The sequence below is a fragment of the Petaurus breviceps genome, unplaced genomic scaffold (assembly GCF_028583685.1).
Source record: "Petaurus breviceps papuanus isolate PSGF00001 unplaced genomic scaffold, PetGlider_PUasm1.0 164, whole genome shotgun sequence".
Taxonomy (NCBI): domain Eukaryota; kingdom Metazoa; phylum Chordata; class Mammalia; order Diprotodontia; family Petauridae; genus Petaurus; species Petaurus breviceps.
In genome coordinates this window covers 9,524,183-9,537,554 of record NW_027185735.1, presented here as the reverse complement: position 1 = coordinate 9,537,554, position 13,372 = coordinate 9,524,183, and the positions used below count along the sequence as shown (strand labels likewise).

The following is a 13,372-nucleotide window of genomic DNA, read 5'->3' as shown; positions in this document are numbered from 1 at the left end:
GGTAGAGACAGAGCTCCTTCCCTGGGCATCTGACCAAAGACCAGCAGGATGACCAACAACAATAAAAGAAAGGTATACTTGCCTAAATCAAGACTGTGTCTTAAATGAACATCCCCTCTTTGTTCTGAATGTCCTTCTTCTGGTATGGACTTAGATCTAAACTACTAAGAGACTGGTCTAAGACAGAGTTAGCCCTCATCAAACACCTTCCATAAAGTCACATAATTGAAATGCTATGCATGGACTTTATTTAAAATTTGATAAAATGACTGTGTTATTATACATATTGTTCAGAATTAAAAAAAAACAAATTCACTTCCATTATTTAGACATTTAACTAAAATTTTGCAAATACATGCGGTGGAAATATATAATTAACTATGCTTCATAAAGTTTTACTTAATAGGATTTAAAAATAATGGTCTTAACTTCCGTATAAAATTACTACAACTTTATCAACTTGTATCTGTTCAAAGTAGAATGAAAGTTCCTAAAAATGTGTTAATATGCACTTTGGGAATTTCTTCCATAAGATGATTATGAAACAAGCTACTAATGAAAAATACAAATCATTTCCTCTCCTCTTTCAATCCAAGGTTTGGAAATCAAATATTTAAATTCTAGAAAGTGATTTGAAAATGTGATCTGTGTGAGCCTTGAGCTTAGCATTATGACAGATGAGTCAAGTAGCAATTAGACAAAGTTGTATGCAAATGTAAAAGCATTATCACAGAAGATGAGATGTAGCCTTGATGCAGGGAATGTTCATTTTCAAATTTATTGAATCTTTTGGATAAATATACCTTTAATATGGAAAAATAATCTATATCCTTATAACTTTTAACTCTTTCAGCTTTTTGTTTGTGTAAGTTGCAGAGATAATTTTACTATTTTACAAAGGAGACCCTTGTGTTTCTAAAGCTATAACTGAGTATAAAGATAGTTCAACAAAGAGAATATGAAAGAAAACATTTACAAAACAAAGATGCTTATAAAGTAAGTACAATTGTAGAAATTTTTAAAGTACTTTTATTTTTTGTTTGCCTAAAGTATATTTTGTAAACTCACTATAAGGAAATTGGAAAAGATCATCATTAGAATCACTTAATTGCATAGATGAAGATAAGGTAAGATTTCCTTCTTAATAAGAAGGGGTAGTAAGTTTCTTCCCTGTTGGAAATTATTAATGATCAATTAAGGGCCCGTGTAAATTTTTATCTGTTATAGATATTTGAAAAGAGTAAATGTTTTTAAAATCAAGAAAAGTTATCAATACTATTATTTTGTAATTTAAATATAACACTTATGTAGGCAATGGAGAAATGAGATAAAAGATCAGATAAAACACAATCTCTGTGCTCACACAGATTAGTATATAGTAGACATACTTCAACAGTTTCAAAGGACAGAGCTCAGCTTGTGGATAATGACATCTTCAAATCCTTTGAAATCAGGAAAAAAATGGTAGGATGACAAAGGGCAACAGAGTATTTAGGACAAAGTACCAATTTGCAAGCAAAATGGGCTAAGCTCCCTTTTTCATAAGTTTAACAGAGGTTAAGATGCCTCTAATAACTCTGGAAATATGAGACTACTAAGAGGTCAAGGCTTAATTGTTTTGTTTTGTTTTTTAACGCTCTACATGTTAAAATCATGTCTGGTCAATTTTTTTCTTGTTTTATGTTTTTTATTATAAATTTAGTAACCAACAACAAAATACAAATACAAATCAAATGGTAATCAAATTTCTCACCTTAGCATTTTCTGCTAACCTCTGACTTGCCCTGTATGACCACTGCTTCCCTTCAACTACTGGTGAGTTACTGCAGGATGCTCCATTTTGTGAAGGGGCAAGCTTAACTTGCCTTCATTAGCTGCCAGGCCCTGTTCTCAACTTCATGGATTTAAAAATCATACCCACTGTTGTCACATCCTGCAATATCCCTTAGCACCTGGGGCCTCCTTGCCTTAGAACATTCTATTAGCCTTGTGGCCTGCTTACCTTAGAATATCCCTCCTGAAAGCTCAATCCTCTTCTACTATTGGTTAGTGTCTACTACAGCCTTCATTTTGTGGAGGAGATAGGCCACTCTGCTTTCATTCCCCTCTAGTTCCTTTCTTCCATTTTACAGACTTCAAAATACCTTTATTAACTTCCTCTTTTCAGCTTCCTTTTGTGTATTGCCTTGTTCCAATAGAATGTAAACCCTTTGAAGGCAGGAACTGTTTCTTTTTTTATTCTCTTTCTCTTACCTTCCATCCTCACCCCCAATATTTAGCACAGTGCCTAGCACATAGGAAGTAATTAATAAATACTTCCTTCCTTCCTAAAACCATAAGAACCTAAACTCTTAGTTGTTCTAACAATGAAGAACTCAAAGGATTCACAAATAAGCAAAGGAAGTTTTTGTTATGTATCCCTTTTTACACCTGCCCCAGATCTATCACCTTTAATCCTGTTTTCTTTTTCTTTCTAAAATCACAGTTTACATACATCTTTATTTAAAACTCTAGAACTTTGTATAGGTTCGTTCATAATAATAACAGTAGCATAAATAATAACAAATAATAAACATAGCATTTATGTTTCATATTTTATGGTACTATAATATCATACTAATATAACTTTCAGATGTTCTCCAACTATTAGTGTTTATGGCTTTTTATAGCAATACTATATATTCTACTAATATTTTATATTGCAGAGATGTAATGAATATTGATCCAAACAAGTTATTTTTTTCTTTTGTGTTATTTAAGGGATAGAATCTTAGCAATAAAATTGCTGGTTAGAAGGTTTAATAAGTACTGTGATTTACTGAATGCTAATTTCTACATTATCTGTACCAATTTGTAATCCTGCCAATAATGTATTTTCCACAGATACATCAATACTGAAATATGCATGTTAGCTACCTGAGAACAGTAACTATTTCACTTTTCTCATTGTATATGTAGGACTTAGTCAGGGTCTTAAAAATGTTTGCTGATCTTAAGATTTTCCTTATTTATTATTTTCCCATATTAGTGATGTTTAGCATTTTTTTCAGTTTCCATTTCCTACTTTGTAAATTGTTCATTCTTATCCTTTGGCCATTGCTCCATTGCAGAATGTTCATTATTAGTTTAATAGATCTATGCATCAATTAGTTGTAGACAATGGGGGTTAGACCTTTCTCTAACATATTCACTACAAATATATTTTGCCAATCTGTTTCTTTCTTTTTAGTGATTTAGCCAATACAATATTCTTAGGAGCAGATTTATTTCTTTTTTTTTTTTGTCAGAAGGCTTATTTTTTTGCTTAGAGTTTTCCAAGTGTCCCTGTGTAAACTTTTTAATGTCTTTTTCACTCTCAAATGTTTATCTTTTGTCTTCATAGATCATATGGAATTTTTCTGGGTAAATAATTCAGAGTTCATAGATCATGGTTCTCGATTTCTGTGATCCTCTCTTATTTTCCTAAAAAGTTCACTTTGACCTGCTATGATTCACTTTGATAATTATTCTTTGGTAAGAGATTTATTCTGGCAACTATATGTAAGAATCTGTGTGTGTGTGTGTGGGTGTATGTACTTACCAGTCGAGTGTTAGAGCAAAAATGTCTCTATGTATGCTAAACTGCATTTCTCTCTTGTGGGCATCCTATAGATTCTTTTTTGCTTTTTTGGAGGGGGGAAGGCAAGGCAATTGGGGTTAAATGACTTTCCCTAGGTCACAAGGCTAAAAAGTGTTAAGTGTCTGAAGCCAGTTTTGAACTCAGGTCCTCCTTACTCCAGGGCCGGTGTTCTATTTGCTGTGACACCTAGCTGTCCTCTCCCCCCCCCCCCGGACATCCCATAGATTCTTTGTAGTTGCAGTTTACCAGCTGTGAAAAACTATCTTTGGTAATCACCTGAACTATGAAGTACTGGTTATTTTGGTTTCTAAATCCTCTGGGATGTCAGCAATCTTGAGAAGGCAATAACATGTTCTATTTTTCATATCTTCCAATTGAGTTGGGATTTTTTAAACAAGATTTTGAATAACAGTATTATTTTATTTTCTTTGTCCAGCTTCATATTCTGCACAAATCCCTCTTCTACCATTTGAATTCTACTGATTATTGCTTATGTTGATTTTTAGAGATTGTTTTATCGTACTCCCTATGTTGATAATTTTCTTTATACACATGTAATTCTTGCACATTTTCTTGAACATTTAATTTCATCTGATTTTCATTCTTCAAGCACTTATCTTGTAATTTTTATAACACTGAAAATTCTCATTTAAATTCCCATATTAGATCATTTGAGCATATCTCTGGTGATTTCTTAGATGGTTTCCTTTAAAGCAATGATTTTGCTACCTTAGCTGATTAAGAGTTAGTTGTTTGTTTTTTAATTTGTAATTAAACTAAATTATAATTTGCCCTTATATGGCAAAGTTGAGACTGCAAAAATCATGTGATAAGCAAGATGATTCTCTATTGCCTTCAGGATCACATATATAATGCTCTGTTTGGCTTTTAAAGCCAAGAGGCATCTGGTGGTTCCATGGATAGAATGCTGGGTCTTGAGTGAGTAAGAACTGAGTTCAAATCTGGTGTCTGATGCTTATTAGTTATATGACTCTGGGCAAGTCACTTACCCTGTTTTCTTCAATCTCCTTAACTGTAAAATAGGAATAATAATAGCACATACCTTCCAGGATTGTTGTGAAGATGAAAAGAGATAATTCTAAAGTGCTTAGTACAATAACTGGCACATAGTCAGCACTAAATCAATGCTAACTCTTTTTTAAATTTTTCATGAATTTCCCCCTTTTGACCTTTCCAGTCTTCTAATACTTACTCTCCTCTCAATACTTTGCAATCCAGTGACACTGGCCTTGTACAAAACACTATCTTTCAAAACACAGCATTTTCATTGGCAAGGACTGTTATTGCACCTTTCTTTGTATGCCCTGCTTTTTGCATATTGCCTGGAACACTGTAGGTGTGTAATAAATGCTTATTGATTAACTAACAGTACCTACATTTTACAAATTTCTTCACATCTAAAAGGATGTGTGTGTGTATGATACATAACAGATATGCAGTAATTTATAGGAAAACAAACAAGATAAGGAGATAGAACCCCCAGCACTAGGTAAGAGCTTCAAGAGCTAATAACAAAGAGGATTCTGGGAAGATGGTGGAGTAGGTCAGAAAATTTTCAGCTCTCCAAATTTCCTCTACAAAAAAAAGGCAGAACATCAAACAGCAGAAATAAACACAAGGTAAGGAGGTTGTCTTCCTAAGACAAATTGAGAAGATCCTAGGAAAGATCTGACCTTGGGAGCAGAGATTCTGCAGGAGGGAAGGGCAAATAACTCTAGGCTGACTGCAGAATCCAAAAACAATAAGCCCTAGTGGTAGCTGGGGTGAGAGGGCGTCTCAGTTTTAGAAACATTGAAACTGTGGACAGTGTGAGGGTCTGATTGGTCGCAGATTTCACAATGCAGTTGTACAATCAGACATTAAGCATTGTGCCTTTTACGGTGGTGAATGATGCAGGCAGGCCTAAGGTCCAAGTGGAGTACAAAGGGGGGACCAAAAGTTTCTGTCCAGAGGAAGTATCTTCTATGGTCTTGACCAAGATGAAAGAAATTGCTGAAGCTTACCTTGGGAAGACCGTCACAAATGATTCCCAACGTCAGGCCACCAAAGATGCTGGAACCATAGCTGGTCTCAATGTGCTTCAAATCATCAATGAGCCAACTGCTGTTGCTATTGCTTATGGCTTGGACAAAAAGGTTGGTGCAGAGAGAAATGTGTTGATCTTTGACCTTGGAGGTGGTACCTTTGATGTCTCCATTCTTACCATTGAAGATGGCATCTTTGAGGTCAAGTCCACAGCTGGCGACACCCACTTGGGTGGGGAGGACTGTGACAACCAAATGGTCAACCATTTCATTGCCGAGTTCAAGCGAAAGCACAAGAAGGACATCAGTGAGAACAAGAGGGCTGTTCGCCGTCTGTGCATTGCTTGTGAATGTGCAAAGCGTTCTTTGCACCCTCTCTTCCAGGACCCAGGCCAGTATTGAGATTGATTTCCTCTATGAAGGTATAGACTTCTATACATCAATCACCCAAGCCCGTTTCGAAGAGCTGAATGCTGATCTCTTCTGTGGCACCCTGGACCCTGTGGAGAAGGTCTTAAGAGATGCCAAGCTAGATAAGTCTCAGATTCATGACATCGTCCTGGTGGGTGGTTCCACTCAAATACCCAAAATCCAGAAGCTTCTGCAAGACTTCTTCAATGGCAAGGAGCTCAATAAGAGTATCAATCCTGATGAGGCTGTTGCTTATGGTTCAGCTGTCCAGGCTGCCATTTTGTCTGGAGATAAATATGAGAATGTGCAGGACTTGCTTTTGTTGGATGTCACTCCTCTTTCCCTTGGAATTGAAACTGCTGGTGGAGTTATGACCGTTCTGATCAAACGCAATACCATCCCCACCAAGCAGACACAGACCTTTACCACCTATTCAGACAACCAGCCTGGTGTGCTTATTCAGGTTTATGAAGGTGAGAGAGCGATGACAAAGGATAACAATCTGCTTGGCAAATTTGAGCTCACAGGAATTCCTCCAGCACCCAGGGCTATTCCTCAGATTGAAGTAACATTTGACATTAATGCAAATGGCATCCTCAATGTTTCTGCTATGGATAAGAGCACAGGCAAGGAGAACAAGATCACTATCACCAATGATAAAGGACGTTTGAGCAAAGAAGACATTGAGCGTATGGTCCAGGAGGCTGAGAAATACAAGGCTGAGGATGAAAAGCAGAGAGACAGGGTGTATTCCAAGAATTCTCTTGAATCTTACGCTTTCAACATGAAAGCAACTGTAGAGGATGAAAAACTGCAAGGCAAAATTGGTGATGAAGACAAACAGAAGATCCTTGACAAATGTAATGAAATAATCAAGTGGCTGGATAAGAACCAGACTGCTGAGAAAGAAGAATTTGAGCATCAGCAGAAAGAATTGGAGAAGGTCTGCAACCCCATTATTACTAAGCTGTACCAGAGTGCAGGAGGCATGCCTGGTGGGTTCCCAGGGGGTGGAGCAGCCCCATCTGGAGGTGCTTCTTCTGGACCCACCATTGAAGAGGTTGACTAAACACATCAGAAAGAGCATTCCACACAGCTTTTCAAAAATTGAAGGACTCAAATTTGTAGCCAAGGCAGTAGTAGTTTAAAAGTAACATTTAAGCTAATGTGTAAATCTGGGCCTTTTGAATACTTGAATGTGTGCAGAGGGAGAGAAGTAAACAACATTGCACTTTGTCAGTACTGTAAACAAGTAGAAATGCAATTGTCTTGGAGAATAAAATCCATTTAAAATTGGCACCATAAAAAAAAATGAGGGGATGCTCTGAGTTGAGCTCCCTCCTTAAATAGAGCTTTTGGAGTTCCCAGATTCATGTTCCAATGAAAGATGGAGAGTCAGGTGATAAGGCAGAATACCAGTGCTGATGGTAACTAGCAGGATGATGAACTTTCCCAAATAAGGAGCTTACTGGGGCATGGTGGAAAATTGAGAGAAATCTCAAAATAGTACGGCCAGGTGAAAAATAAGAAAAGGAGATAAGATGTTTTCATTGTTTCTTAAAGTTTTGCATAACTAGGCAGATCAAGTGAGGATTCTTAACTCTGTAAGGTAGTTCAGCCTTTTGTAAGATGGGAAGAATGTAGATTAGGCAAGTTCAAACACATATGATGGCTGAGATAACTGCAGAGTCAATTATGTAAAAAGACATTGTTGCTAAAAGATTGTACAGTGACAGGTGCACAGTGCTGTAAGCTTTATGAGTAAAGAGGTTCCTTTTTATTTATTTTTAACTTCATACATTCTTTCTGTACAATGTGTTGATTTATGTTATACAAATGGTATTATCCAATAGTGTTGTTCTGTGGAAAGTCACGTTTTATAAATAACTTCACAAAAAGTTGCAAATGACAGCAGAAATGAGAACCATTATTTCTAGGAAGATAGTCACTCAACTTCAAGCATGACAACTGAATATGAGGAAGAATATGACTCCTGAGATACTGCTGAAGTCTTTGTGTCTACTGAAGGTTAAAAGTCATTAAGAGTGTTAAAACTGAATAAATTGCAAAATATACCTCATTTTATTTGTCATAAAAATTTCTTGAATATCTCACACATTATTTACCATACAAATTAATTTCTAAATAGATTTACTAGACAAATCATTTTAAAACATACAAAATATTGAGTGTCAAAAATATAAATTGAAATAAATATTTTTAGCTTGATTTGATATTTTTATGGGCCTTATTTAATTCAAATTGTTGAAGAAAAGGATGTATGATGAAGACTATGCATTATGTGATTATATTTGTACGAATGAATGTGAAGAGACTCAAAAGGTTACAGGGGTTTTTATACTGAAAATTTTTTACAAATCAACATATGAAATCAGTAATAATGAAAAAGCACTTTATGTCTGTGCATCCTAAAAATTTATCTAAAAATGTGGGCTCTTTATATGTAAAGAAAACTCAATTTTGAAAATCTAGATCAATTCCAAAACTTGGATTTATCATTTCACAAAAGCCTACCTTACAAATTTGTTCACTGAATTGCCAAACAAAAAAGCCCACAACTATTAGATAAACTTTAGAAAAGTAGTTGACTTAAAATAGTTAAGCTGATTTATGGACATCAATAGAGGGGGAAAAAAACTGTATGCAGTATCACTCATGATATGTTAGATTCTTACATAATTTATATATTTTAAAAAACATCTTAATTGGGTGGCTAGGTGGCGCAGTGAATAGAGCACTAGCCCTGGAGTCAGGAGGACCTGAGTTCAAATCCGGCCTCAGACAATTAACACTTATTAGCTGTGTAACCTTGGGCAAATCACTTAACCCCAATTGCCCTGCCCTCCCCCTCCAAAAGCCAAAACAAACAAACTTAAAAACCCACAACTCAAAGAATTATAGTGTGCCTTTAAAGAAACCTATCCTTACTCTATAAAGTGAATTATGAAAGCTTTAATTACATCAGCAACATGTCTTTGCAAATCAGGATTTTCAACCATCAACAACAACAAAAATTGATTAGTTGTACAACATAGAATATATATTGCCTTATCAAAGTTCATCTCACAATTTAATATTCTTACTCAAGGTGAGAAAAATTAACCTTTACACTAATATCTCTAAAAAGTACAATTTAACTTTAACTTGCATATAATATTTTAAAAACAGTCTTGTTTAATGAATCAATAAAAATTTATCACAGATTTCTTTTTTTATATAGTATTTCAACATAATTTATTTCCTTTGTAATCTTTTTATGTATTAAAAAATATTCTAATAAGTCCAAAGGTTTCACCAGATTTCCAAAGATATTACAGATAAAAAAAAAAGATCAAGAATCTCTGCTCTAAAATTACTGTTCATTAACCCCACTGATAGCACCTTCTCTCTGAGATAATGTTAATTTTCACTGTATTATATCTGCATATGTAATAGTAATGGAATATAAAGATCCCCCTGTATTGGCTTGGTTTTTAATCGATTGTGTTAAAACCCAGAGCTTGTGAATCCCACTTGTGGGATGGACTTGACGTAAAAAGAGAGGGCTGAACTGGGAGAAGCTGGTGACGTAAATTTAGAGAGACACAAGAAAAGAGAGAGGCAGAAGAACTTTTTGGAAGCAGCACCTTGGAGGCAGAGAGAGACTGAGAGGATTGCTGAGGGCCAGTTTGAACTGCCCAGGACTTTTGAGAGCTGCCACCCAGAGCTGCCAAGGACTGAGGAGACGTGGCTGTTATGCTGGTAGTTGGCTGTCTGTTTTGATGTTGTTTTGCCAGATTTGTCCACTGGTGAAAGACAGTCCTGTTGTTGCAGAGGTCTTGGAACCTTGCTGTTGGTTCAGAACTACTGAGACTGTTCTGCAGACAGAGAGTGAATTCTGTCTACTGGTGAAGGACAGTGCTGTTGTTGCAGGGGTCTGGGAACCTTTCTGTTGGTTCAGAAGCCCTGAAGAAAGATTTTCTTGTTATATGTTTACAGAAATCCTGAAAGGGGGTTTTGCTCATGTTTTCAGGGGCCCTAGGACTATTCTGCAGACAGAGAATGAATTAATGAAGTCACTGACAATGTATCTTGTGGCCTTGCTAAGCTTTGTCTCCCCAGGAACAAAGATTGCTGAGAACTTGCCTCATGTCAAGATGAAGAAAAGACCTCCATTTGGGTATTAAATGCTGTGCTTAAGCTTATTGTAACTCTGGGGTAGATTCAATTGTAATCCAAGGGTGGGGAACTTTTGACTTTTTTGTGCTCTGTGATTAAACAAATGAATGTACTTTACTTATGATTGGAAACTAATCTCCATTTGACAAGAGGGGCTTTGTGATGGACTAAATGAAGGTACAGCCTAGGGATGGAGTAGTATTTAGAAGAGGGACTTTGTGATTGATTAAATGAATGTAATGTCCAGGGGTGGGGTAGTACTTGGAGATTATTGAATTACACTTGGCAAATGCTGTATTTTTAATGATGTCATATTTTGCTTCTGTCTGTCCTTAATTTCTCACTGAATAAAATGGAGAGCACCTATGCTGGTGTTTTGAACCTGGGAAGTTGCCTTTGCTTGGCATTGCAGCATATTGTCTCCCCATTGGGACCCGAGCTCTTTCAGAACAAAGTATGTGTTTGCTTTTCTTTTTGTCCCCAGAGCTTTGCACATTGCCTGTCTAAATACTATTAAATGGTTAATAAATGCTTCTTTATGAACTAATAGATAATTCTATTTTTCATGAAATTAACAACCTGGGTAAAAATTCCCACCTTCTATTCTTAACTACTTATTAGTAGTTATTCACTACTATATCAAATATTTTGTAATTTCATTTAAAAAAAATTTGGTCTTGTTTGATAAATGCTGGAGAAGATGTGGGAAAACAGGAACACTAATGCATTATTGGTGGAGTTGTGAAGTAATCCAACCATTCTTGAGAACAATTTGGAATTATGCACAAAGGGCTATAAAAATGTGCATATCCTTCGATCCAGAAATACCCCTTCTAGGTCTATATCCCAAAGACATCACAAAACAAACAAACAAACAAAAAACAGGAAAAGGGACCCATATGTATAAAAATATTTATAGCATCTTTTTTTGTGGTGGTCAACAACTGGAAATTGAGGGGATGCCCATCAACTGGGAAATGGCTAAACAAGTTGTGGTATATGAATGTAATGGAAAATTATTGTACTATAAGAAATGATGAGCAGGTGGATTTCAGAAAAACTTGGAACAATTTACAAACTATCTTATACAGAAGAGGCAAGAGAAAATGGTTACAATGGAGGGGAAGAACAGAAAGGCATAGGGAATGGGTCAACCTTATATGCACTGAATTTGACTCAGGGAGGGATTGACATATATACTAAATAGGATACCTCACCCTACAGGAGAGTAGGGGGGAAGGGGATGAGAGGGGGGATGATGGAAGGAAGGGTAGGCTGGGGGGGAGGGTAGTTGAAAGCACACACTTTTGAAAAGGGCCAGGACCAAAGTAGAGAATAGATCAAGTGGGAGATGGGATAGTGTATCAGCAAGCACCCCAAGCGTCCTCAGGGTGGTTGACAACACAGGTTCTTCTATCTGCATTATTAAAGGAAAGCAGCTCAAAAGGGGTTAACAAGCTTACTTTAATCAGTCAAACATGTATCGTTTACCTCGTTCAGGGGAAAAAGGTCAGCACCCCAAACTTCAGAATACACAGACAGAATTATCAAGACAGAGAAACAGATCAAGTAGACAGTTTCCAAACTGTCCAACCATTACATTCATACCAAATCAACATCTGGGTTTCAAAGCCAGGGGGGCTCTGGACAACGGCTTCCCAGAGTTTCATCTAATTAAATCACAGAACACTTCTCAAAGTGAGCCCCCAAACAAAGCTACACATCAGGGCTTATATAGCCTTCTCCTGGCTCAGAGAATGTAACAACCTTCTGGACCCACTGGCCAATCAAGAAGTATCTACTGAAAAACAAGCCTTCCACCCCAGGCTCCAGGTGCACTTTAGCCTAGGGGCAGGGAAGATCTTTAAATTTACATTTCCATTACAGATAGGAGGGAGGGAAATATAATCATTCTTCTACAATTTATCTACTATGGTAATGTTTTGCATTAGCTACACATGTACAACCTAATTGAATTGCTTATCTTCCCAGTAAGGGTGGGTGACAAGGGAGGAAGGTAATGAATCTGGAATTCAAAGTTTAAAAACCAAATGTTTAAAAATATATTTAAAAAATCACCTATCACTCAAAAAAAAAAATAAAAGTAAAGCAGTGGACTGAATCAGAGCTTTTCTATTGGAGCTATTCTAGAAGAAAAACTTAACAAATCATGAACCATTCCACTGATAGAAAGGAAGGTGAGAAAACAGACATAAAAGATACACTTCCAATTTGTATAAATTACAAAGGCTGACAGAGCATATAAATTTCAGTACTTTCAAAATATGAGTCTCTAAAACTCTTTCACATATAAGAACTAAACTGTGAGTTATTTAGACAGAAAAGCCACAAAACAGCTTCAGTCTAGGATCTTATACATATTTTGATCATCAATGAAAAAGGTTAAGAGGGTACACCAAATAGAATATCTTTCTGAGGATTAAAAACAAGAAAAACAACTTGATTTTTCCCCCTTTTACACTGGAGAAATTATGAATGCTTTCTAAATTATAATTGCCTGATGCAAAAGAATATATCATAGCTACTGGTGGTAGAATTATGTCATATTATGAGTCACTTGTACAAACTGGAGAGAATGCCAATGAGGAAAACATTCAAGGTGCTCCAATTTGTAAAATTCTTAGATTAGGCTTTTCAAATGGAAAAAGAGGGGCCATTTACAAAAATTTGTATCAAATTCTGCATATTAATCCATCATTTCTTTGTCAAGAGGTAAATGGCATTCCTCAAAACCAGTCTTTTAAAATCACATTTGATCATTCTGTTGATCAAAGTGCTTCAGTCTTTCAAAATCATTCAGTTTTACAATGTTGTTATAGCATGAATTGTCTTCTTGGTTCTACTTACTTTGCTCTGCATCAGTGTATACATGTCTTCCTAAATTTCTCTGAAATAGTCTCTTTCATGATTTCTTATAGCATGAAATTATAAATTATATTCTTACACCATAATTTATTGATCCATCTCACAATTTATGGGCATCCACCTTTATTTTACAGTTTTTTGCTACTACAACAAGAACTGCTATAAATATGTGTGTGCATATATAGATAGATAGATAGATAGATAGATAGATAGATAGATAGATAGATAGATA

General features: G+C 35.9%; 1 protein-coding gene and 1 pseudogene across 18 annotated transcripts in view; one reads left to right on the top strand and one right to left on the bottom strand.

Annotated features, from left to right (window-relative positions):
• MIPOL1 (mirror-image polydactyly 1) overlaps positions 1–13,372 on the bottom strand; it is a 567,089-nt gene that overhangs the window by 298,893 nt on the left and 254,824 nt on the right. The window lies entirely within an intron of this gene.
• LOC138156911 (heat shock cognate 71 kDa protein pseudogene) lies at positions 5,479–7,832 on the top strand (annotated as a pseudogene).